At 43.8% G+C, this 20,478-nt stretch overlaps 45 non-coding genes across 45 annotated transcripts; all 45 read right to left on the bottom strand.

Annotated features, from left to right (window-relative positions):
* Positions 1 to 39: 39 nt before the first annotated feature.
* Positions 40 to 111, bottom strand: Trnad-guc (transfer RNA aspartic acid (anticodon GUC)). Its single transcript has one exon. It is a non-coding gene; the product is annotated as a tRNA-Asp (tRNA).
* Positions 112 to 191: 80 nt separating this feature from the next.
* Trnaa-agc (transfer RNA alanine (anticodon AGC)) lies at positions 192 to 264 on the bottom strand. Its single transcript has one exon. It is a non-coding gene; the product is annotated as a tRNA-Ala (tRNA).
* Positions 265 to 699: 435 nt separating this feature from the next.
* Positions 700 to 771, bottom strand: Trnad-guc (transfer RNA aspartic acid (anticodon GUC)). The gene has a single exon. It is a non-coding gene; the product is annotated as a tRNA-Asp (tRNA).
* Positions 772 to 1,155: 384 nt separating this feature from the next.
* Positions 1,156 to 1,228, bottom strand: Trnaa-agc (transfer RNA alanine (anticodon AGC)). The gene has a single exon. It is a non-coding gene; the product is annotated as a tRNA-Ala (tRNA).
* A 435-nt stretch (positions 1,229 to 1,663) lies between these two features.
* Positions 1,664 to 1,735, bottom strand: Trnad-guc (transfer RNA aspartic acid (anticodon GUC)). The gene has a single exon. It is a non-coding gene; the product is annotated as a tRNA-Asp (tRNA).
* A 562-nt stretch (positions 1,736 to 2,297) lies between these two features.
* Positions 2,298 to 2,369, bottom strand: Trnad-guc (transfer RNA aspartic acid (anticodon GUC)). The gene has a single exon. It is a non-coding gene; the product is annotated as a tRNA-Asp (tRNA).
* A 411-nt stretch (positions 2,370 to 2,780) lies between these two features.
* Trnaa-agc (transfer RNA alanine (anticodon AGC)) lies at positions 2,781 to 2,853 on the bottom strand. Its single transcript has one exon. It is a non-coding gene; the product is annotated as a tRNA-Ala (tRNA).
* Positions 2,854 to 3,095: 242 nt separating this feature from the next.
* Trnad-guc (transfer RNA aspartic acid (anticodon GUC)) lies at positions 3,096 to 3,167 on the bottom strand. The gene has a single exon. It is a non-coding gene; the product is annotated as a tRNA-Asp (tRNA).
* A 257-nt stretch (positions 3,168 to 3,424) lies between these two features.
* On the bottom strand, positions 3,425 to 3,496 carry Trnad-guc (transfer RNA aspartic acid (anticodon GUC)). Its single transcript has one exon. It is a non-coding gene; the product is annotated as a tRNA-Asp (tRNA).
* Positions 3,497 to 4,113: 617 nt separating this feature from the next.
* Trnad-guc (transfer RNA aspartic acid (anticodon GUC)) lies at positions 4,114 to 4,185 on the bottom strand. Its single transcript has one exon. It is a non-coding gene; the product is annotated as a tRNA-Asp (tRNA).
* Positions 4,186 to 4,832: 647 nt separating this feature from the next.
* Trnad-guc (transfer RNA aspartic acid (anticodon GUC)) lies at positions 4,833 to 4,904 on the bottom strand. Its single transcript has one exon. It is a non-coding gene; the product is annotated as a tRNA-Asp (tRNA).
* Positions 4,905 to 5,163: 259 nt separating this feature from the next.
* Positions 5,164 to 5,235, bottom strand: Trnad-guc (transfer RNA aspartic acid (anticodon GUC)). The gene has a single exon. It is a non-coding gene; the product is annotated as a tRNA-Asp (tRNA).
* A 290-nt stretch (positions 5,236 to 5,525) lies between these two features.
* Trnad-guc (transfer RNA aspartic acid (anticodon GUC)) lies at positions 5,526 to 5,597 on the bottom strand. Its single transcript has one exon. It is a non-coding gene; the product is annotated as a tRNA-Asp (tRNA).
* Positions 5,598 to 5,677: 80 nt separating this feature from the next.
* Positions 5,678 to 5,750, bottom strand: Trnaa-agc (transfer RNA alanine (anticodon AGC)). The gene has a single exon. It is a non-coding gene; the product is annotated as a tRNA-Ala (tRNA).
* Positions 5,751 to 6,007: 257 nt separating this feature from the next.
* Positions 6,008 to 6,080, bottom strand: Trnaa-agc (transfer RNA alanine (anticodon AGC)). The gene has a single exon. It is a non-coding gene; the product is annotated as a tRNA-Ala (tRNA).
* A 107-nt stretch (positions 6,081 to 6,187) lies between these two features.
* On the bottom strand, positions 6,188 to 6,259 carry Trnad-guc (transfer RNA aspartic acid (anticodon GUC)). The gene has a single exon. It is a non-coding gene; the product is annotated as a tRNA-Asp (tRNA).
* An 857-nt stretch (positions 6,260 to 7,116) lies between these two features.
* On the bottom strand, positions 7,117 to 7,188 carry Trnad-guc (transfer RNA aspartic acid (anticodon GUC)). Its single transcript has one exon. It is a non-coding gene; the product is annotated as a tRNA-Asp (tRNA).
* Positions 7,189 to 7,628: 440 nt separating this feature from the next.
* On the bottom strand, positions 7,629 to 7,701 carry Trnaa-agc (transfer RNA alanine (anticodon AGC)). Its single transcript has one exon. It is a non-coding gene; the product is annotated as a tRNA-Ala (tRNA).
* A 105-nt stretch (positions 7,702 to 7,806) lies between these two features.
* Positions 7,807 to 7,878, bottom strand: Trnad-guc (transfer RNA aspartic acid (anticodon GUC)). The gene has a single exon. It is a non-coding gene; the product is annotated as a tRNA-Asp (tRNA).
* A 1,605-nt stretch (positions 7,879 to 9,483) lies between these two features.
* On the bottom strand, positions 9,484 to 9,555 carry Trnad-guc (transfer RNA aspartic acid (anticodon GUC)). Its single transcript has one exon. It is a non-coding gene; the product is annotated as a tRNA-Asp (tRNA).
* A 258-nt stretch (positions 9,556 to 9,813) lies between these two features.
* Positions 9,814 to 9,885, bottom strand: Trnad-guc (transfer RNA aspartic acid (anticodon GUC)). Its single transcript has one exon. It is a non-coding gene; the product is annotated as a tRNA-Asp (tRNA).
* Positions 9,886 to 9,965: 80 nt separating this feature from the next.
* Positions 9,966 to 10,038, bottom strand: Trnaa-agc (transfer RNA alanine (anticodon AGC)). The gene has a single exon. It is a non-coding gene; the product is annotated as a tRNA-Ala (tRNA).
* Positions 10,039 to 10,143: 105 nt separating this feature from the next.
* Trnad-guc (transfer RNA aspartic acid (anticodon GUC)) lies at positions 10,144 to 10,215 on the bottom strand. The gene has a single exon. It is a non-coding gene; the product is annotated as a tRNA-Asp (tRNA).
* Positions 10,216 to 11,643: 1,428 nt separating this feature from the next.
* Positions 11,644 to 11,716, bottom strand: Trnaa-agc (transfer RNA alanine (anticodon AGC)). Its single transcript has one exon. It is a non-coding gene; the product is annotated as a tRNA-Ala (tRNA).
* Positions 11,717 to 12,150: 434 nt separating this feature from the next.
* Trnad-guc (transfer RNA aspartic acid (anticodon GUC)) lies at positions 12,151 to 12,222 on the bottom strand. Its single transcript has one exon. It is a non-coding gene; the product is annotated as a tRNA-Asp (tRNA).
* An 80-nt stretch (positions 12,223 to 12,302) lies between these two features.
* Positions 12,303 to 12,375, bottom strand: Trnaa-agc (transfer RNA alanine (anticodon AGC)). Its single transcript has one exon. It is a non-coding gene; the product is annotated as a tRNA-Ala (tRNA).
* Positions 12,376 to 13,100: 725 nt separating this feature from the next.
* Trnad-guc (transfer RNA aspartic acid (anticodon GUC)) lies at positions 13,101 to 13,172 on the bottom strand. The gene has a single exon. It is a non-coding gene; the product is annotated as a tRNA-Asp (tRNA).
* An 80-nt stretch (positions 13,173 to 13,252) lies between these two features.
* On the bottom strand, positions 13,253 to 13,325 carry Trnaa-agc (transfer RNA alanine (anticodon AGC)). The gene has a single exon. It is a non-coding gene; the product is annotated as a tRNA-Ala (tRNA).
* A 484-nt stretch (positions 13,326 to 13,809) lies between these two features.
* On the bottom strand, positions 13,810 to 13,881 carry Trnad-guc (transfer RNA aspartic acid (anticodon GUC)). Its single transcript has one exon. It is a non-coding gene; the product is annotated as a tRNA-Asp (tRNA).
* A 255-nt stretch (positions 13,882 to 14,136) lies between these two features.
* On the bottom strand, positions 14,137 to 14,208 carry Trnad-guc (transfer RNA aspartic acid (anticodon GUC)). The gene has a single exon. It is a non-coding gene; the product is annotated as a tRNA-Asp (tRNA).
* An 80-nt stretch (positions 14,209 to 14,288) lies between these two features.
* Trnaa-agc (transfer RNA alanine (anticodon AGC)) lies at positions 14,289 to 14,361 on the bottom strand. Its single transcript has one exon. It is a non-coding gene; the product is annotated as a tRNA-Ala (tRNA).
* A 427-nt stretch (positions 14,362 to 14,788) lies between these two features.
* Positions 14,789 to 14,860, bottom strand: Trnad-guc (transfer RNA aspartic acid (anticodon GUC)). Its single transcript has one exon. It is a non-coding gene; the product is annotated as a tRNA-Asp (tRNA).
* An 80-nt stretch (positions 14,861 to 14,940) lies between these two features.
* Positions 14,941 to 15,013, bottom strand: Trnaa-agc (transfer RNA alanine (anticodon AGC)). The gene has a single exon. It is a non-coding gene; the product is annotated as a tRNA-Ala (tRNA).
* Positions 15,014 to 15,175: 162 nt separating this feature from the next.
* Positions 15,176 to 15,247, bottom strand: Trnad-guc (transfer RNA aspartic acid (anticodon GUC)). The gene has a single exon. It is a non-coding gene; the product is annotated as a tRNA-Asp (tRNA).
* A 433-nt stretch (positions 15,248 to 15,680) lies between these two features.
* On the bottom strand, positions 15,681 to 15,753 carry Trnaa-agc (transfer RNA alanine (anticodon AGC)). The gene has a single exon. It is a non-coding gene; the product is annotated as a tRNA-Ala (tRNA).
* Positions 15,754 to 15,858: 105 nt separating this feature from the next.
* On the bottom strand, positions 15,859 to 15,930 carry Trnad-guc (transfer RNA aspartic acid (anticodon GUC)). Its single transcript has one exon. It is a non-coding gene; the product is annotated as a tRNA-Asp (tRNA).
* A 77-nt stretch (positions 15,931 to 16,007) lies between these two features.
* Trnaa-agc (transfer RNA alanine (anticodon AGC)) lies at positions 16,008 to 16,080 on the bottom strand. Its single transcript has one exon. It is a non-coding gene; the product is annotated as a tRNA-Ala (tRNA).
* Positions 16,081 to 16,186: 106 nt separating this feature from the next.
* Positions 16,187 to 16,258, bottom strand: Trnad-guc (transfer RNA aspartic acid (anticodon GUC)). Its single transcript has one exon. It is a non-coding gene; the product is annotated as a tRNA-Asp (tRNA).
* Positions 16,259 to 16,338: 80 nt separating this feature from the next.
* On the bottom strand, positions 16,339 to 16,411 carry Trnaa-agc (transfer RNA alanine (anticodon AGC)). The gene has a single exon. It is a non-coding gene; the product is annotated as a tRNA-Ala (tRNA).
* Positions 16,412 to 16,989: 578 nt separating this feature from the next.
* Positions 16,990 to 17,062, bottom strand: Trnaa-agc (transfer RNA alanine (anticodon AGC)). Its single transcript has one exon. It is a non-coding gene; the product is annotated as a tRNA-Ala (tRNA).
* A 1,207-nt stretch (positions 17,063 to 18,269) lies between these two features.
* Positions 18,270 to 18,342, bottom strand: Trnaa-agc (transfer RNA alanine (anticodon AGC)). Its single transcript has one exon. It is a non-coding gene; the product is annotated as a tRNA-Ala (tRNA).
* A 104-nt stretch (positions 18,343 to 18,446) lies between these two features.
* Positions 18,447 to 18,518, bottom strand: Trnad-guc (transfer RNA aspartic acid (anticodon GUC)). The gene has a single exon. It is a non-coding gene; the product is annotated as a tRNA-Asp (tRNA).
* Positions 18,519 to 18,877: 359 nt separating this feature from the next.
* Positions 18,878 to 18,949, bottom strand: Trnad-guc (transfer RNA aspartic acid (anticodon GUC)). The gene has a single exon. It is a non-coding gene; the product is annotated as a tRNA-Asp (tRNA).
* An 80-nt stretch (positions 18,950 to 19,029) lies between these two features.
* On the bottom strand, positions 19,030 to 19,102 carry Trnaa-agc (transfer RNA alanine (anticodon AGC)). Its single transcript has one exon. It is a non-coding gene; the product is annotated as a tRNA-Ala (tRNA).
* A 1,258-nt stretch (positions 19,103 to 20,360) lies between these two features.
* Positions 20,361 to 20,432, bottom strand: Trnad-guc (transfer RNA aspartic acid (anticodon GUC)). Its single transcript has one exon. It is a non-coding gene; the product is annotated as a tRNA-Asp (tRNA).
* Positions 20,433 to 20,478: the final 46 nt, after the last annotated feature.

Below are 20,478 nucleotides of genomic sequence, written 5' to 3'. Positions count from 1 at the left end.
TAACAGTTTGATTCCTTTTGACACATCCTATCAAAAACACTCCCCGTCGGGGAATCGAACCCCGGTCTCCCGCGTGACAGGCGGGGATACTCACCACTATACTAACGAGGAAGCACGTTAGAGTGTTTATCTAATGCCAATGTTATCGCCTTTTCTTTTATTTGCACTTGTGTTTAATTAAAAGAAGAGCATGGAGGTGCCGGGCATCGATCCCGGTACCTCGCGCATGCTAAGCGCGCGCTCTACCATCTGAGCTACACCCCCATTGCGTTTAAACTGTTTTAGTATTTATTCTAAACATATTTTGCCATTTAGATTAATTTAAATGATAACAGTTTGATTCCTTTTGACACATCCTATCAAAAACACTCCTAGTCGGGGAATCGAACCCCGGTCTCCCGCGAGACAGGCGGGGATACTCACCACTATACTAACGAGGAAGCACGTTAGAGTGTTTATCTAATGCCAATGTTATCGCCTTTTCTTTTATTTGCACTTGTGTTTAATTAAAAGAAGAGCATGGAGGTGCCGGGCATCGATCCCGGTACATCGCGCATGCTAAGCGCGCGCTTTACCAACTGAGCTACACCCCCCATTGCGTTTAAGCTATTTTAATATTTAATCTAAACATATTTTGCTAATTAGATTACTTTTAAATAATAACTGTTTAATTTCCTTTGAAACAGAAATCCAAAAACACTCCCCGTCGGGGAATCGAACCCCGGTCTCCCGCGTGACAGGCGGGGATACTCACCACTATACTAACGAGGAAGCACGTTAGAGTGTTTATCTATAATGCCAATGTGATCGCCTTTTCGTTTATTTGCTCTTGTGTTAAATCAAAATCAGAGCATGTCGCGCATGCTAAGCGCGCGCTCTACCATCTGAGCTACACCCCCATTGCGTTTAAACTGATCTAGTATTCATTCTAAACATATTTTGCCATTTAGATCACTTTAAATGATAACAGTTTGATTCCTTTTGTCACATCCTATCAAAAACACTCCCCGTCGGGGAATCGAACCCCGGTCTCCCGCGTGACAGGATGGGATACTCACCACTATACTAACGAGGAAGCACGATAGAGTGTTTATCTAATGCCAATGTGATCGCCTTTTCGTTTATTTGCACTTGTGTTTAATTAAAAGAAGAGCATGGAGGTGCCGGGCATCGATCCCGGTACCTCGCGCATGCTAAGCGCGCGCTCTACCATCTGAGCTACACCCCCATTGCGTTTAAACTGTTTTAGTATTTATTCTAAACATATTTTGCCATTTAGATTAATTTAAATGATAACAGTTTGATTCCTTTTGACACATCCTATCAAAAACACGCCTAGTCGGGGAATCGAACCCCGGTCTCCCGCGAGACAGGCGGGGATACTCACCACTATACTAACGAGGAAGCACGTTAGAGTGTTTATCTAATGCCAATGTTATCGCCTTTTCTTTTATTTGCACTTGTGTTTAATTAAAAGAAGAGCATGGAGGTGCCGGGCATCGATCCCGGTACATCGCGCATGCTAAGCGCGCGCTTTACCAACTGAGCTACACCCCCCATTGCGTTTAAGCTATTTTAATATTTATTCTAAACATATTTTGCTAATTAGATTACTTTTAAATAATAACTGTTTAATTTCCTTTGAAACAGAAATCCAAAAACACTCCCCGTCGGGGAATCGAACCCCGGTCTCCCGCGTGACAGGCGGGGATACTCACCACTATACTAACGAGGAAGCACGTTAGAGTGTTTATCTATAATGCCAATGTGATCGCCTTTTCGTTTATTTGCTCTTGTGTTAAATCAAAATCAGAGCATGTCGCGCATGCTAAGCGCGCGCTCTACCATCTGAGCTACACCCCCATTGCGTTTAAACTGATCTAGTATTCATTCTAAACATATTTTGCCATTTAGATCACTTTAAATGATAACAGTTTGATTCCTTTTGTCACATCCTATCAAAAACACTCCCCGTCGGGGAATCGAACCCCGGTCTCCCGCGTGACAGGATGGGATACTCACCACTATACTAACGAGGAAGCACGATAGAGTGTTTATCTAATGCCAATGTGATCGCCTTTTCGTTTATTTGCACTTGTGTTTAATTAAAAGAAGAGCATGGAGGTGCCGGGCATCGATCCCGGTACATCGCGCATGCTAAGCGCGCGCTTTACCAACTGAGCTACACCCCCATTGCGTTTAAGCTATTTTAATATTTATTCTAAACATATTTTGCTAATTAGATTACTTTTAAATAATAACTGTTTAATTTCCTTTGAAACAGAAATCCAAAAACACTCCCCGTCGGGGAATCGAACCCCGGTCTCCCGCGTGACAGGCGGGGATACTCACCACTATACTAACGAGGAAGCACGTTAGAGTGTTTATCTAATGCCAATGTTATCGCCTTTTCTTTTATTTGCACTTGTGTTTAATTAAAAGAAGAGCATGGAGGTGCCGGGCATCGATCCCGGTACATCGCGCATGCTAAGCGCGCGCTTTACCAACTGAGCTACACCCCCCATTGCGTTTAAGCTATTTTAATATTTATTCTAAACATATTTTGCTAATTAGATTACTTTTAAATAATAACTGTTTAATTTCCTTTGAAACAGAAATCCAAAAACACTCCCCGTCCGGGAATCGAACCCCGGTCTCCCGCGTGACAGGCGGGGATACTCACCACTATACTAACGAGGAAGCACGTTAGAGTGTTTATCTAATGCCAATGTGACCGCCTTTTCGTTTATTTGCACTTGTGTTTAATTAAAAGAAGAGCATGGAGGTGCCGGGCATCGATCCCGGTACCTCGCGCATGCTAAGCGCGCGCTCTACCATCTGAGCTACACCCCCATTGCGTTTAAACTGTTTTAGTATTCATTCTAAACATATTTTGCCATTTAGATTACTTTAAATGATAACAGTTTAATCCCTTTTTGACACATCCTATCAAAAACACTCCCTGTCGGGGAATCGAACCCCGGTCTCCCGCCTGACAGGCGGGGATACTCACCACTATACTAACGAGGAAGCACGTTAGAGTGTACTTTAAATGATAACAGTTTGATTCCTTTTGACACATTCTATCAAAAACACTCCCCGTCGGGGAATCGAACCCCGGTCTCCCGCGTGACAGGCGGGGATACTCACCACTATACTAACGAGGAAGCACGTTAGTGTGTTTATCTAATGCCAATGTGATCGCCTTTTCGTTTATTTGCACTTGTGTTTAATTAAAAGAAGAGCATGGAGGTGCCGGACGTCGATCCCGGTACCTTGCGCATGCTAAGCGCGCGCTCTACCATCTGAGCTACATCCCCATTGCGTTTAAACTGTTTTAGTATTTATTCTAAACATATTTTGCCATTTAGATTACTTTAAATGATAACAGTTTGATTCCTTTTGACACATTCTATCAAAAACACTCCCCGTCGGGGAATCGAACCCCGGTCTCCCGCGTGACAGGCGGGGATACTCACCACTATACTAACGAGGAAGCACGTTAGAGTGTTTATCTAATGCCAATGTGATCGCCTTTTCGTTTATTTGCACTTGTGTTTAATTAAAAAAAGAGCATGGAGGTGCCGGGCATCGATCCCGGTACCTCGCGCATGCTAAGCGCGCGCTCTACCATCTTAGCTACACCCCCATTGCGTTTAAACTGTTTTAGTATTTATTCTAAACATATTTTGCCATTTAGATTACTTTAAATGATAACAGTTTGATTCCTTTTGACACATTCTATCAAAAACACTCCCCGTCGGGGAATCGAACCCCGGTCTCCGGCGTGACAGGCGGGGATACTCACCACTATACTAACGAGGAAGCACGTTAGAGTGTTTATCTAATGCCAATGTGATCGCCTTTTCGTTTATTTGCTCTTGTGTTAAATCAAAACCAGAGCATGTCGCGCATGCTAAGCGCGCGCTCTACCATCTGAGCTACACCCCCATTGCGTTTAAACTCTTCTAGTATTCATTCTAAACATATTTTGCCATTTAGATTACTTTCAATGATAACAGTTTGATTCCTTTTGTCACATCCTATCAAAAACACTCCCCGTCGGGGAATCGAACCCCGGTTGATTCCTTTTGACATATCCTATCAAAAACACTCCCCGTCGGGGAATCGAACCCCGGTCTCCCGCGTGACAGGCGGGGATACTCACCACTATACTAACGAGGAAGCACGTTACAGTGTTTATCTAATGCCAATGTGATCGCCTTTTCGTTTATTTGCAATTGTGTTTAATTAAAAGAAGAGCATGGAGGTGCCGGGCATCGATCCCGGTACATCGCGCATGCTAAGCGCGCGCTCTACCATCTGAGCTAGACCCCCCATTGCGTTTGAGCTATTTAAATATTTATTCTAAACATATTTTGCTAATTAGATTACTTTTAAATATTAACTGTTTATTTCCCTTTGAAACAGAACTCCAAAAACACTCCCCGTCGGGGAATCGAACCCCGGTCTCCCGCGTGACAGGCGGGGATAGTCACCACTATACTAACGAGGAAGCACGTTAGAGTGTTTATCTAATGGAAATGTGATCGCCTTCTCGTTTATTTGCACTTGTGTTTAATTAAAAAAAGAGCATGGAGATGCCGGGCATCGCTCCCGGTACCTCGCGCATGCAAAGCGCGCGCTCTACCATCTGAGCTACACCCCCATTGCGTTTAAACTGTTCTAGTATTCATTCCAAACATATTTTGCCATTTAAATTACTTTAAATGATAACAGTTTGATTCCTTTTGTCGCATCCTATCAAAAACACTCCCCGTCGGGGAATCGAACCCCGGTTGATTCCTTTTTGACACATCCTATCAAAAACACTCCCCGTCGGGGAATCGAACCCCGGTCTCCCGCGTGACAGGCGGGGATACTCACCACTATACTAACGAGGAAGCACGTTAGAGTGCTTATCTAATGCCAATGTGATCGCCTTTTCGTTTATTTGCAATTGTGTTTAATTAAAAGAAGAGCATGGAGGTCCCGGGCATCGATCCCGGTACATCGCGCATGCTAAGCGCGCGCTTTACCAACTGAGCTACACCCCCCATTGCGTTTAAGCTATTTTAATATTTATTCTAAACATATTTTGCTAATTAGATTACTTTTAAATAATAACTGTTTAATTTCCTTTGAAACAGAAATCCAAAAACACTCCCCGTCGGGGAATCGAACCCCGGTCTCCCGCGTGACAGGCGGGGATACTCACCACTATACTAACGAGGAAGCACGTTAGAGTGTTTATCTATAATGCCAATGTGATCGCCTTTTCGTTTATTTGCTCTTGTGTTAAATCAAAACCAGAGCATGTCGCGCATGCTAAGTGCGCGCTCTACCATCTGAGCTACACCCCCATTGCGTTTAAACTATTCTAGTATTTGTTCTAAACATATTTTGCCATTTAGATTACTTTAAATGATAACAGTTTGATTCCTTTTGTCACATCCTATCAAAAACACTCCCCGTCGGGGAATCGAACCCCGGTTGATTCCTTTTGACATATCCTATCAAAAACACTCCCCGTCGGGGAATCGAACCCCGGTCTCCCGCGTGACAGGCGGGGATACTCACCACTATACTAACGAGGAAGCACGATAGAGTGTTTATCTAATGCCAATGTGACCGCCTTTTCGTTTATTTGCACTTGTGTTTAATTAAAAGAAGAGCATGGAGGTGCCGGGCATCGATCCCGGTACCTCGCGCATGCTAAGCGCGCGCTCTACCATCTGAGCTACACCCCCCATTGCGTTTAAGCTATTTTAATATTTATTCTAAACATATTTTGCAAATTATATTACTTCTAAATAATAACTGTTTAATTCCCTTTGAAACAGAACTCCAAAAACACTCCCCGTCGGGGAATCGACCCCGGTCTCCCGCGTGACAGGCGGGGATACTCACCACTATACTAACGAGGAAGCACGTTAGAGTGTTTATCTAATGCCCATGTGATCGCCTTTTCGTTTATTTGCACTTGTGTTTAATTAAAAGAAGAGCATGGAGGTGCCGGGCATCGATCCCGGTACCTCGCGCATGCTAAGCGCGCGCTCTACCATCTGAGCTACACCCCCCCATTGCGTTTGAGCTATTTTAATATTTATTCTAAACATATTTTGCTAATTATATTACTTTTAAATAATAACTGTTTAATTCCCTTTGAAACAGAACTCCAAAAACACTCCCCGTCGGGGAATCGAACCCCGGTCTCCCGCGTGACAGGCGGGGATACTCACCACTATACTAACGAGGAAGCACGTTAGAGTGTTTATCTAATGCCAATGTGACCGCCTTTTTGTTTATTTGCACTTGTGTTTAATTAAAAAAAGAGCATGGAGGTGCCGGGCATCGATCCTGGTACCTCGCGCATGCTAAGCGCGCGCTCTACAATCTGAGCTACACCCCCATTGCGTTTAAACTGTTTTAGTATTTATTCTAAACATATTTTGCCATTTAGAATACTTTAAATGATAACAGTTTAATTCCTTTTGGCACATCCTATCAAAAACACTCCCCGCCGGGGAATCGAACCCCGGTTGATACCTTTTGACACATTCTATCAAAAACACTCCCCGTCGGGGAATCGAATCCCGGTCTCCCGCGTGACAGGCGGGGATACTCACCGCTATACTAACGAGGAAGCACGTTAGAGTGTTTATCTAATGCCAATGTGATCGCCTTTTCGTTTATTTGCTCTTGTGTTAAATCAAAACCAGAGCATGTCGCGCATGCTAAGCGCGCGCTCTACCATCTGAGCTACACCCCCCATTGCGTTTAAGCTATTTTAATATTTATTCTAAACATATTTTGCTAATTAGATTACTTTTAAATAATAACTGTTTAATTTCCTTTGAAACAGAAATCCAAAAACACTCCCCGTCGGGGAATCGAACCCCAGCCTCCCGCGTGACAGGCGGGGATACTCACCACTATACTAACGAGGAAGCACGTTAGAGTGTTTATCTAATGCCAATGTGATCGCCTTTTCGTTTATTTGCACATGTGTTTAATTAAAAGAAGAGTCTAGTATTTATTCTAAACATATTTTGCCATTTAGATTAATTTAAATGATAACAGTTTGATTCCTTTTGACACATCCTATCAAAAACACTCCCCGTCGGGGAATCGAACCCCGGTCTCCCGCGTGACAGGCGGGGATACTCACCACTATACTAACGAGGAAGCACGTTAGAGTGTTTATCTAATGCCAATGTGACCGCCTTTCCGTTTATTTGCTCTTGTGTTAAATCAAAACCAGAGCATGTCGCGCATGCTAAGCGCGCGCTCTACCATCTGAGCTACACCCCCATTGCGTTTAAACTGTTCTAGTATTCATTCTAAACATATTTTGCCATTTAGATTACTTTAAATGATAACAGTTTGATTCCTTTTGTCACATCCTATCAAAAACACTCCCCGTCGGGGAATCGAACCCCGGTTGATTCCTTTTGACATATCCTATCAAAAACACTCCCCGTCGGGGAATCGAACCCCGGTCTCCCGCGTGACAGGCGGGGATACTCACCACTACACTAACGAGGAAGCACGTTAGAGTGTTTATCTAATGCCAATGTGATCGCCTTTTCGTTTATTTGCAATTATGTTTAATTAAAAGAAGAGCATGGAGGTGCCGGGCATCGAACCCGGTACCTCGCGCATGCTAAGCGCGCGCTCTACCATCTGAGCTACACCCCCATTGCGTTTAAGCTATTTTAATGTTTATTCTAAACATATTTTGCAAATTAGATTACTTCTAAATAATAACTGTTCAATTCCCTTTGAAACAGAACTCCAAAAACACTCCCCGTCGGGGAATCGAACCCCGGCCTCCCGCGTGACAGGCGGGGATACTCACCACTATACTAACGAGGAAGCACGTTAGAGTGTTTATCTAATGCCAATATGATCGCCTTTTCGTTTATTTGCAATTATGTTTAATTAAAAGAAGAGCATGGAGGTGCCGGGCATCGATCCCGGAACCTCGCGCATGCTAAGCGCGCGCTCTACCATATGAGCTACACCGCCATTGCGTTTAAACTGTTTTAGTATTCATTCCAAACATATTTGCCATTTAAATTACTTTAAATGATAACAGTTTAATTCCTTTTGACACATCCTATCAAAAACACTCCCGTCGGGGAATCGAACCCCGGTCTCCCGCGTGACAGGCGGGGATACTCACCACTAATACTAACGAGGAAGCACATTAGAGTGTTTATCTAATGCCAATGTGATCGCCTTTTCGTTTATTTGCACTTGTGTTTAATTAAAAGAAGAGCATGGAGGTGCCGGGCACCGATCCCGGTACCTCGCGCATGCTAAGCGCGCGCTCTACCATCTGAGCTACACCGCCATTGCGTTTAAACTGTTTTAGTATTTATTCTAAACATATTTTGCCATTTAGATTACTTTTAGTGATAACAGTTTGATTCCTTTTGACACATCCTATCAAAAACACTCCCCGTCGGGAAATCGAACCCCGGTCTCCCGCGTGACAGGCGGGGATACTCACCACTATACTAACGAGGAAGCACGTTAGAGTGTTTATCTAATGCCAATGTGATCGCCTTTTCGTTTATTTGCAATTGTGTTTAATTAAAAGAAGAGCATGGAGGTGCCGGGCATCGATCCCGGTACATCGCGCATGCTAAGCGCGCGCTTTACCATCTGAGCTACACCCCCCAATGCGTTTAAGCTATTTTAATATTTATTCTAAACATTTTTTGCTAATTATATTACTTTTAAATAATAACTGTTTAATTTCCTTTGAAACAGAAATCCAAAAACACTCCCCGTCGGGGAATCGAACCCCGTCCTCCCGCGTGACAGGCGGGGATACTCACCACTATACTAACGAGGAAGCACGTTAGAGTGTTTGTCTAATGCCAATGTGACCGCCTTTCCGTTTATTTGCTCTTGTGTTAAATCAAAACCAGAGCATGTCGCGCATGCTAAGCGCGCGCTCTACCATCTGAGCTACACCCCCATTGCGTTTAAACTGTTCTAGTATTCATTCTAAACATATTTTGCCATTTAGATTACTTTAAATGATAACAGTTTGATTCCTTTTGTCACATCCTATCAAAAACACTCCCCGTCGAGGAATCGAACCCCAGTTGATTCCTTTTGACATATCCTATCAAAAACACTCCCCGTCGGGGAATCGAACCCCGGTCTCCCGCGTGACAGGCGGGGATACTCACCACTACACTAACGAGGAAGCATGTTAGAGTGTTTATCTAATGCCAATGTGATCGCCTTTTCGTTTATTTGCAATTATGTTTAATTAAAAGAAGAGCATGGAGGTGCCGGGCATCGACCCGGTACCTCGCGCATGCTAAGCGCGCGCTCTACCATCTGAGCTACACCCCCATTGCGTTTAAGCTATTTTAATGTTTATTCTAAATATATTTTGCAAATTAGATTACTTCTAAATAATAACTGTTCAACTCCCTTTGAAACAGAACTCCAAAAACACTCCCCGTCGGGGAATCGAACCCCGGTCTCCCGCGTGACAGGCGGGGATACTCACCACTATACTAACGAGGAAGCACGTTAGAGTGTTTATCTAATGCCAATATGATCGCCTTTTCGTTTATTTGCAATTATGTTTAATTAAAAGAAGAGCATGGAGGTGCCGGGCATCGATCCCGGTACCTCGCGCATGCTAAGCGCGCGCTCTACCATCTGAGCTACACCGCCATTGCGTTTAAACTGTTTTAGTATTTATTCTAAACATATTTTGCCATTTAGATTACTTTAAATGATAACAGTTTAATTCCTTTTTGACACATCCTATCAAAAACACTCCCCGTCGGGGAATCGAACCCCGGTCTCCCGCGTGACAGGCGGGGATACTCACCACTATACTAACGAGGAAGCACGATAGAGTGTTTATCTAATGCCAATGTGATCGCCTTTTCGTTTATTTGCACTTGTGTTTAATTAAAAGAAGAGCATGGAGGTGCCGGGCATCGAACCCGGTACCTCGCGCATGCTAAGCGCGCGCTCTACCATCTGAGCTACACCCCCATTGCGTTTAAGCTATTTTAATGTTTATTCTAAACATATTTTGCAAATTAGATTACTTCTAAATAATAACTGTTCAATTCCCTTTGAAACAGAACTCCAAAAACACTCCCCGTCGGGGAATCGAACCCCGGTCTCCCGCGTGACAGGCGGGGATACTCACCACTATACTAACGAGGAAGCACGTTAGAGTGTTTATCTAATGCCAATATGATCGCCTTTTCGTTTATTTGCAATTATGTTTAATTAAAAGAAGAGCATGGAGGTGCCGGGCATCGATCCCGGTACCTCGCGCATGCTAAGCGCGCGCTCTACCATCTGAGCTACACCGCCATTGCGTTTAAACTGTTTTAGTATTCATTCCAAACATATTTCGCCATTTAAATTACTTTAAATGATAACAGTTTAATTCCTTTTTGACACATCCTATCAAAAACACTTCCCGTCGGGGAATCGAACCCCGGTCTCCCGCGTGACAGGCGGGGATACTCACCACTAATACTAACGAGGAAGCACATTAGAGTGTTTATCTAATGCCAATGTGATCGCCTTTTCGTTTATTTGCACTTGTGTTTAATTAAAAGAAGAGCATGGAGGTGCCGGGCATCGATCCCGGTACCTCGCGCATGCTAAGCGCGCGCTCTACCATCTGAGCTACACCGCCATTGCGTTTAAACTGTTTTAGTATTTATTCTAAACATATTTTGCCATTTAGATTACTTTAAATGATAACAGTTTGATTCCTTTTGACACATCCTATCAAAAACACTCCCCGTCGGGAAATCGAACCCCGGTCTCCCGCGTGACAGGCGGGGATACTCACCACTATACTAACGAGGAAGCACGTTAGAGTGTTTATCTAATGCCAATATGATCGCCTTTTCGTTTATTTGCAATTGTGTTTAATTAAAAGAAGAGCATGGAGGTGCCGGGCATCGATCCCGGTACATCGCGCATGCTAAGCGCGCGCTTTACCATCTGAGCTACCCCCCATGCGTTTAAGCTATTTTAATATTTATTCTAAACATTTTTTGCTAATTATATTACTTTTAAATAATAACTGTTTAATTTCCTTTGAAACAGAAATCCAAAAACACTCCCCGTCGGGGAATCGAACCCCGTCCTCCCGCGTGACAGGCGGGGATACTCACCACTATACTAACGAGGAAGCACGTTAGAGTGTTTATCTAATGCCAATGTGACCGCCTTTCCGTTTATTTGCTCTTGTGTTAAATCAAAACCAGAGCATGTCGCGCATGCTAAGCGCGCGCTCTACCATCTGAGCTACACCCCCATTGCGTTTAAACTGTTCTAGTATTCATTCTAAACATATTTTGCCATTTAGATTACTTTAAATGATAACAGTTTGATTCCTTTTGTCACATCCTATCAAAAACACTCCCCGTCGAGGAATCGAACCCCAGTTGATTCCTTTTGACATATCCTATCAAAAACACTCCCCGTCGGGGAATCGAACCCCGGTCTCCCGCGTGACAGGCGGGGATACTCATCACTACACTAACGAGGAAGCATGTTAGAGTGTTTATCTAATGCCAATGTGATCGCCTTTTCGTTTATTTGCAATTATGTTTAATTAAAAGAAGAGCATGGAGGTGCCGGGCATCGAACCCGGTACCTCGCGCATGCTAAGCGCGCGCTCTACCATCTGAGCTACACCCCCATTGCGTTTAAGCTATTTTAATGTTTATTCTAAATATATTTTGCAAATTAGATTACTTCTAAATAATAACTGTTCAACTCTCTTTGAAACAGAACTCCAAAAACACTCCCCGTCGGGGAATCGAACCCGGTCTCCCGCGTGACAGGCGGGGATACTCACCACTATACTAACGAGGAAGCACGTTAGAGTGTTTATCTAATGCCAATATGATCGCCTTTTCGTTTATTTGCAATTATGTTTAATTAAAAGAAGAGCATGGAGGTGCCGGGCATCGATCCCGGTACCTCGCGCATGCTAAGCGCGCGCTCTACCATCTGAGCTACACCGCCATTGCGTTTAAACTGTTTTAGTATTTATTCTAAACATATTTTGCCATTTAGATTACTTTAAATGATAACAGTTTAATTCCTTTTTGACACATCCTATCAAAAACACTCCCCGTCGGGGAATCGAACCCCGGTCTCCCGCGTGACAGGCGGGGATACTCACCACTATACTAACGAGGAAGCACGATAGAGTGTTTATCTAATGCCAATGTGATCGCCTTTTCGTTTATTTGCACTTGTGTTTAATTAAAAGAAGAGCATGGAGGTGCCGGGCATCGATCCCGGTACCTCGCGCATGCTAAGCGCGCGCTCTACCATCTGAGCTACACCCCCCATTGCGTTTGAGCTATTTTAATATTTATTCTAAACATATTTTGCTAATTAGATTACTTTTAAATAATAACTGTTTATTTCCCTTTGAAACAGAACTCCAAAAACACTCCCCGTCGGGGAATCGAACCCCAGTCTCCCGCGTGACAGGCGGGGATACTCACCACTATACTAACGAGGAAGCACGTTAGAGTGTTTATCTAATGCCAATGTGATCGCCTTTTCGTTTATTTGCACTTGTGTTTAATTAAAAGAAGAGTCTAGTATTTATTCTAAACATATTTTGCCATTTAGATTAATTTAAATGATAACAGTTTGATTCCTTTTGACACATCCTATCAAAAACACTCCCCGTCGGGGAATCGAGTCCCGGTCTCCCGCGTGACAGGCGGGGATACTCACCACTATACTAACGAGGAAGCACGTTCGAGTGTTTATCTAATGCCAATGTTATCGCCTTTTCGTTTATTTGCACTTGTGTTTAATTAAAAGAAGAGCATGGAGGTGCCGGGCATCGATCCCGGTACCTCGCGCATGCTAAGCTCGCGCTCTACCATCTGAGCTACACCCCCATTGCGTTTAAACTTCTAGTATTTCTAAACATATTTTGCCATTTAGATTACTTTAAATGATAACAGTTTGATTCCTTTTGTCACATCCTATCAAAAACACTCCCCGTCGGGAATCGAACCCCGGTTGATTCCTTTTGACATATCCTATCAAAAACACTCCCCGTCGGGGAATCGAACCCCGGTCTCCCGCGTGACAGGCGGGGATACTCACCACTATACTAACGAGGAAGCACGTTCGAGTGTTTATCTAATGCCAATGTTATCGCCTTTTCGTTTATTTGCACTTGTGTTTAATTAAAAGAAGAGCATGGAGGTGCCGGGCATCGATCCCGGTACCTCGCGCATGCTAAGCGCGCGCTCTACCATCTGAGCTACACCCCCATTGCGTTTAAACTCTTCTAGTATTCATTCCAAACATATTTTGCCATTTAGATTACTTTAAATGATAACAGTTTGATTCCTTTTGTCACATCCTATCAAAAACACTCCCCGTCGAATCGAACCCCGGTTGATTCCTTTTGACATATCCTATCAAAAACACTCCCCGTCGGGGAATCGAACCCCGGTCTCCCGCGTGACAGGCGGGGATACTCACCACTAACGAGGAAGCACGTTAGAGTGTTTATCTAATGCCAATGTGATCGCCTTTTCGTTTATTTGCAATTGTGTTTAATTAAAAGAAGAGCATGGAGGTGCCGGGCATCGATCCTGGTACCTCGCGCATGCTAAGCGCGCGCTCTACCATCTGAGCTACACCCCCCATTGCGTTTGAGCTATTTTAATATTTATTCTAAACATAATTTGCTAATTAGATTACTTTTAAATAATAACTGTTTATTTCCTTTGAAACAGAACTCCAAAAACACTCCCCGTCGGGGAATCGAACCCCGGTCTCCCGCGTGACAGGCGGGGATACTCACCACTATACTAACGAGGAAGCACGTTAGAGTGATTATCTAATGGAAATGTGATCGCCTTTCGTTTATTTGCACTTGTGTTTAATTAAAAAAGAGCATGGAGGTGCCGGGCATCGATCCCGGTACTCGCGCATGCTAAGCGCGCGCTCTACCATCTGAGCTACACCCCCCATTGCGTTTAAGCTATTTTAATATTTATTCTAAACATATTTTGCAAATTAGATACTTCTAAATAATAACTGTTTAATTCCCTTTGAAACAGAACTCCAAAAACACTCCCCGTCGGGGAATCGAACCCCGGTCTCCCGCGTGACAGGCGGGGATACTCACCACTATACTAACGAGGAAGCACGTTAGAGTGTTTATCTAATGCCAATGTGATCGCCTTTTCGTTTATTTGCACTTGTGTTTAATTAAAAGAAGAGCATGGAGGTGCCGGGCATCGATCCCGGTACCTCGCGCATGCTAAGCGCGCGCTCTACCATCTGAGCTACACCCCCATTGCGTTTGAGCTATTTTAATATTTATTCTAAACATATTTGCTAATTAGATTACTTTTAAATAATAACTGTTTATTCCTTTGAAACAGAACTCCAAAACACTCCCGTCGGGGAATCGAACCCCGTCTCCCGCGTGACAGGCGGGGATACTCACCACTATACTAACGAGGAAGCACGTTAGAGTGTTTATCTAATGCCAATGTGATCGCCTTTTCGTTTATTTGCACTTGTGTTTAATTAAAAGAAGAGCATGGAGGTGCGGGCATCGATCCCGGTACCTCGCGCATGCTAAGCGCGCGCTCTACCATCTGAGCTACACCCCATTGCGTTTAAACTGTTCTAGTATTCATTCCAAACATATTTTGCCATTTAAATTACTTTAAATGATAACAGTTTAATTCCTTTTTGACACATCCTATCAAAAACACTCCCCGTCGGGGAATCGAACCCCGGTCTCCCGCGTGACAGGCGGGGATACTCACCACTATACTAACGAGGAAGCACGTTAGAGTGTTTATCTAATGCCAATGTGATCGCCTTTTCGTTTATTTGCACTTGTGTTTAATTAAAAGAAGAGCATGGAGGTGCCGGGCATCGAACCCGGTAACTCGCGCATGCTAAGCGCGCGCTCTACCATCTGAGCTACACCCCCATTGCGTTTAAATTGTTTTAGTATTTATTCTAAACATATTTTGCCATTTAGATTACTTTAAATGATAACAGTTTGATTCCTTTTGACACATCCTATCAAAAACACTCCCTGCCGGGGAATCGAACCCCGGTTGATTCCTTTTGACACATTCTATCAAAAACACTCCCCGTCGGGGAATCGAACCCCGGTCTCCCGCGTGACAGGCGGGGATACTCACCACTATACTAACGAGGAAGCACGTTAGAGTGTTTATCTAATGCCAATGTGATCGCCTTTTCGTTTATTTGCTCTTGTGTTAAATCAAAACCAGAGCATGTCGCGCATGCTAAGCGCGCGCTCTACCATCTGAGCTACACCCCCATTGCGTTTAAACTCTTCTAGTATTCATTCTAAACATATTTTGCCATTTAGATTACTTTAAATGATAACAGTTTGATTCCTTTTGTCACATCCTATCAAAAACACTCCCGTCGGGAATCGAACCCCGGTTGATTCCTTTTGACATATCCTATCAAAAACACTCCCCGTCGGGGAATCGAACCCCGGTCTCCCGCGTGACAGGCGGGGATACTCACCACTAACGAGGAAGCACGTTAGAGTGTTTATCTAATGCCAATGTGATCGCCTTTTCGTTTATTTGCAATTGTGTTTAATTAAAAGAAGAGCATGGAGGTGCCGGGCATCGATCCCGGTACCTCGCGCATGCTAAGCGCGCGCTCTACCATCTGAGCTACACCCCCATTGCGTTTGAGCTATTTTAATATTTATTCTAAACATAATTTTGCTAATTAGATTACTTTTAAATAATAACTGTTTATTTCCTTTGAAACAGAACTCCAAAAACACTCCCCGTCGGGGAATCGAACCCCGGTCTCCCGCGTGACAGGCGGGGATACTCACCACTATACTAACGAGGAAGCACGTTAGAGTGATATCTAATGAAATGTGATCGCCTTCTCGTTTATTTGCACTTGTGTTTAATTAAAAAAGAGCATGGAGGTGCCGGGCATCGATCCCGGTACCTCGCGCATGCTAAGCGCGCGCTCTACCATCTGAGCTACACCCCCCATTGCGTTTAAGCTATTTTAATATTTATTCTAAACATATTTTGCAAATTAGAATACTTCTAAATAATAACTGTTTAATTCCCTTTGAAACAGAACTCCAAAAACACTCCCCGTCGGGGAATCGAACCCCGGTCTCCCGCGTGACAGGCGGGGATACTCACCACTATACTAACGAGGAAGCACGTTAGAGTGTTTATCTAATGCCAATGTGATCGCCTTTTCGTTTATTTGCACTTGTGTTTAATTAAAAGAAGAGCATGGAGGTGCCGGGCATCGATCCCGGTACCTCGCGCATGCTAAGCGCGCGCTCTACCATCTGAGCTACACCCCCATGCGTTTGAGCTAATTTTAATATTTATTCTAAACATATTTTGCTAATTAGATTACTTTTAAATAATAACTGTTTATTTCCTTTGAAACAGAACTCCAAAAACACTCCCCGTCGGGGAATCGAACCCCGTCTCCCGCGTGACAGGCGGGGATACTCACCACTATACTAACGAGGAAGCACGTTAGAGTGTTTATCTAATGCCAATGTGATCGCCTTTTCGTTTATTTGCACTTGTGTTTAATTAAAAGAAGAGCATGGAGGTGCGGGCATCGATCCCGGTACCTCGCGCATGCTAAGCGCGCGCTCTACCATCTGAGCTACACCCCCATTGCGTTTAAACTGTTCTAGTATTCATTCCAAACATATTTTGCCATTTAAATTACTTTAAATGATAACAGTTTAATTCCTTTTTGACACATCCTATCAAATCCCCGTCGGGGAATCGAACCCCGGTCTCCCGCGTGACAGGCGGGGATACTCACCACTATACTAACGAGGAAGCACGTTAGAGTGTTATCTAATGGAAATGTGATCGCCTTCTCGTTTATTTGCACTTGTGTTTAATTAAAAAAAGAGCATGGAGGTGCCGGGCATCGATCCCGGTACCTCGCGCATGCTAAGCGCGCGCTCTACCATCTGAGCTACACCCCCATTGCGTTTAAACTGTTCTAGTATTCATTCCAAACATATTTTGCCATTTAAATTACTTTAAATGATAACAGTTTAATTCCTTTTGACACATCCTATCAAAAACACTCCCCGTCGGGGAATCGAACCCCGGTCTCCCGAGTGACAGGCGGGGATACTCACCACTATACTAACGAGGAAGCACGTTAGAGTGTTTATCTAATGCCAATGTGATCGCCTTTTCGTTTATTTGCACTTGTGTTTAATTAAAAGAAGAGTCTAGTATTTATTCTAAACATATTTTGCCATTTAGATTAATTTAAATGATAACAGTTTGATTCCTTTTGACACATCCTATCAAATCCCCGTCGGGGAATCGAGTCCCGGTCTCCCGCGTGACAGGCGGGGATACTCACCACTATACTAACGAGGAAGCACGTTAGAGTGTTTATCTAATGCCAATGTTATCGCCTTTTCGTTTATTTGCACTTGTGTTTAATTAAAAGAAGAGCATGGAGGTGCCGGGCATCGATCCCGGTACCTCGCGCATGCTAAGCGCGCGCTTTACCATCTGAGCTACACCCCCATTGCGTTTAAATCTTCTAGTATTACATTCTAAACATATTTTGCCATTTAGATTACTTTAAATGATAACAGTTTGATTCCTTTTGTCACATCCTATCAAAAACACTCCCCGTCGGGGAATCGAACCCCGGTTGATTCCTTTTGACATATCCTATCAAAAACACTCCCCGTCGGGGAATCGAACCCGGTCTCCCGCGTGACAGGCGGGGATACTCACCACTATACTAACGAGGAAGCACGTTAGAGTGTTTATCTAATGCCAATGTGATCGCCTTTTCGTTTATTTGCACTTGTGTTTAATTAAAAGAAGAGCATGGAGGTGCCGGGCATCGATCCCGGTACATCGCGCATGCTAAGCGCGCGCTTTACCATCTGAGCTACACCCCCTATTGCGTTTAAGCTATTTTAATATTTATTCTAAACATATTTTGCTAATTAGATTACTTTTAAATAATAACTGTTTAATTTCCTTTGAAACAGAATCCAAAAACACTCCCCCCGTCGGGGATTCGAACCCCGGTCTCCCGCATGACAGGCGGGGATACTCACCACTATACTAACGAGGAAGCACGTTAGAGTGTTTATCTAATGCCAATGTGATCGCATTTTCGTTTATTTGCACTTGTGTTTAATTAAAAGAAGAGCATGGAGGTGCCGGGCATCGATCCCGGTACCTCGCGCATGCTAAGCGCGCGCTCTACCATCTGAGCTACACCCCCATGCGTTTAAACTGTTCTAGTATTCATTCGAAACATATTTTGCCTTTTAAATTACTTTAAATGATAACAGTTTAATTCCTTTTTGACACATCCTATCAAAAACACTCCCCGTCGGGGAATCGAACCCCGGTCTCCCGCGTGACAGGCGGGGATACTCACCACTATACTAACGAGGAAGCACGTTAGAGTGTTTATCTAATGCCAATGTGATCGCCTTTTCGTTTATTTGCACTTGTGTTTAATTAAAAGAAGAGCATGGAGGTGCCGGGCATCGATCTCGGTACCTCGCGCATGTTAAGCGCGCGCTCTACCATCTGAGCTACACCCCCATTGCGTTTAAACTGTTTTATATAAGAGCATGGAGGTGCCGGCATCGATCCTGGTACCTCGCGCATGCTAAGCGCGCGCTCTACCATCTGAGCTACACCCCATTGCGTTTGAGCTATTTTAATATTTATTCTAAACATATTTTGCTAATTAGATTACTTTTAAATAATAACTGTTTAATTCCCTTTGAAACAGAACTCCAAAAACACTCCCCGTCGGGGAATCGAACCCCGGTCTCCCGCGTGACAGGCGGGGATACTCACCACTATACTAACGAGGAAGCACGTTAGAGTGTTTATCTAATGCCAATGTGATCGCCTTTTCGTTTATTTGCAATTGTGTTTAATTAAAAGAAGAGCATGGAGGTGCCGGGCATCGATCCCGGTACCTCGCGCATGCTAAGCGCGCGCTCTACCATCTGAGCTACACCCCCCATTGCGTTTGAGCTATTTTAATATTTATTCTAAACATATTTTGCTAATTAGATTACTTTTAAATAATAACTGTTTATTTCCCTTTGAAACAGAAATCCAAAAACACTCCCCGTCGGGGAATCGAACCCCGGTCTCCCGTGTGACAGGTGGGGATACTCACCACTATACTAACGAGGAAGCACGTTAGAGTCTTTATCTAATGGAAATGTGATCGCCTTCTCGTTTATTTGCACTTGTGTTTAATTAAAAAAAGAGCATAGAGGTGCCGGCCATCGATCCCGGTACCTCGCGCACGCTAAGCGAGCGCTCTACCATCTGAGCTACACCCCCATTGCGTTTAAACTGTTCTAGTATTCATTCCAAACATATTTTGCCATTTAAATTACTTTAAATGATAACAGTTTGATTCCTTTTGTCACATCCTATCAAAAACACTCCCCGTCGGGGAATCGAACCCCGGTTGATTCCTTTTGACATATCCTATCAAAAACACTCCCCGTCGGGGAATCGAACCCCGGTCTCCCGCGTGACAGGCGGGGATACTCACCACTAACGAGGAAGCACGTTAGAGTGTTTATCTAATGCCAATGTGACCGCCTTTTTGTTTATTTGCACTTGTGTTTAATTAAAAGAAGAGCATGGAGGTGCCGGGCATCGATCCCGGTACCTCGCGCATGCTAAGCGCGCGCTCTACCATCTGAGCTACACCCCATTGCGTTTAAACTCTTCTAGTATTCATTCTAAACATATTTTGCCATTTAGATTACTTTAAATGATAACAGTTTGATTCCTTTTGTCACATCCTATCAAAAACACTCCCCGTCGGGGAATCGAACCCCGGTTGATTCCTTTTGACATATCCTATCAAAAACACTCCCGGTCGGGGAATCGAACCCCGGTTGATTCCTTTTGACATATCCTATCAAAAACACTCCCCGTCGGGGAATCGAACCCCGGTCTCCCGCGTGACAGGCGGGGATACTCACCACTAACGAGGAAGCACGTTAGAGTGTTTATCTAATGCCAATGTGACCGCCTTTTTGTTTATTTGCACTTGTGTTTAATTAAAAGAAGAGCATGGAGGTGCCGGGCATCGATCCCGGTACCTCGCGCATGCTAAGCGCGCGCTCTACCATCTGACCTACACCCCCCATTGCGTTTAAGCTATTTTAATATTTATTCTAAACATATTTTGCAAATTAGATACTTCTAAATAATAACTGTTTAATTCCCTTTGAAACAGAACTCCAAAAAACACTCCCCGTCGGGGAATCGAACCCCGGTCTCCCGCGTGACAGGCGGGGATACTCACCACTATACTAACGAGGAAGCACGTTAGAGTGTTTATCTAATGCCAATGTGATCGCTTTTCGTT

Source organism: Ciona robusta, chromosome 7 (genome assembly GCF_009617815.1).
Source record: "Ciona robusta chromosome 7, ASM961781v2".
Taxonomy (NCBI): Eukaryota; Metazoa; Chordata; class Ascidiacea; order Phlebobranchia; family Cionidae; genus Ciona; species Ciona robusta.
Note: the sequence above shows the minus strand (reverse complement) of the source record. Positions and strands in the feature narration are given on the sequence as shown.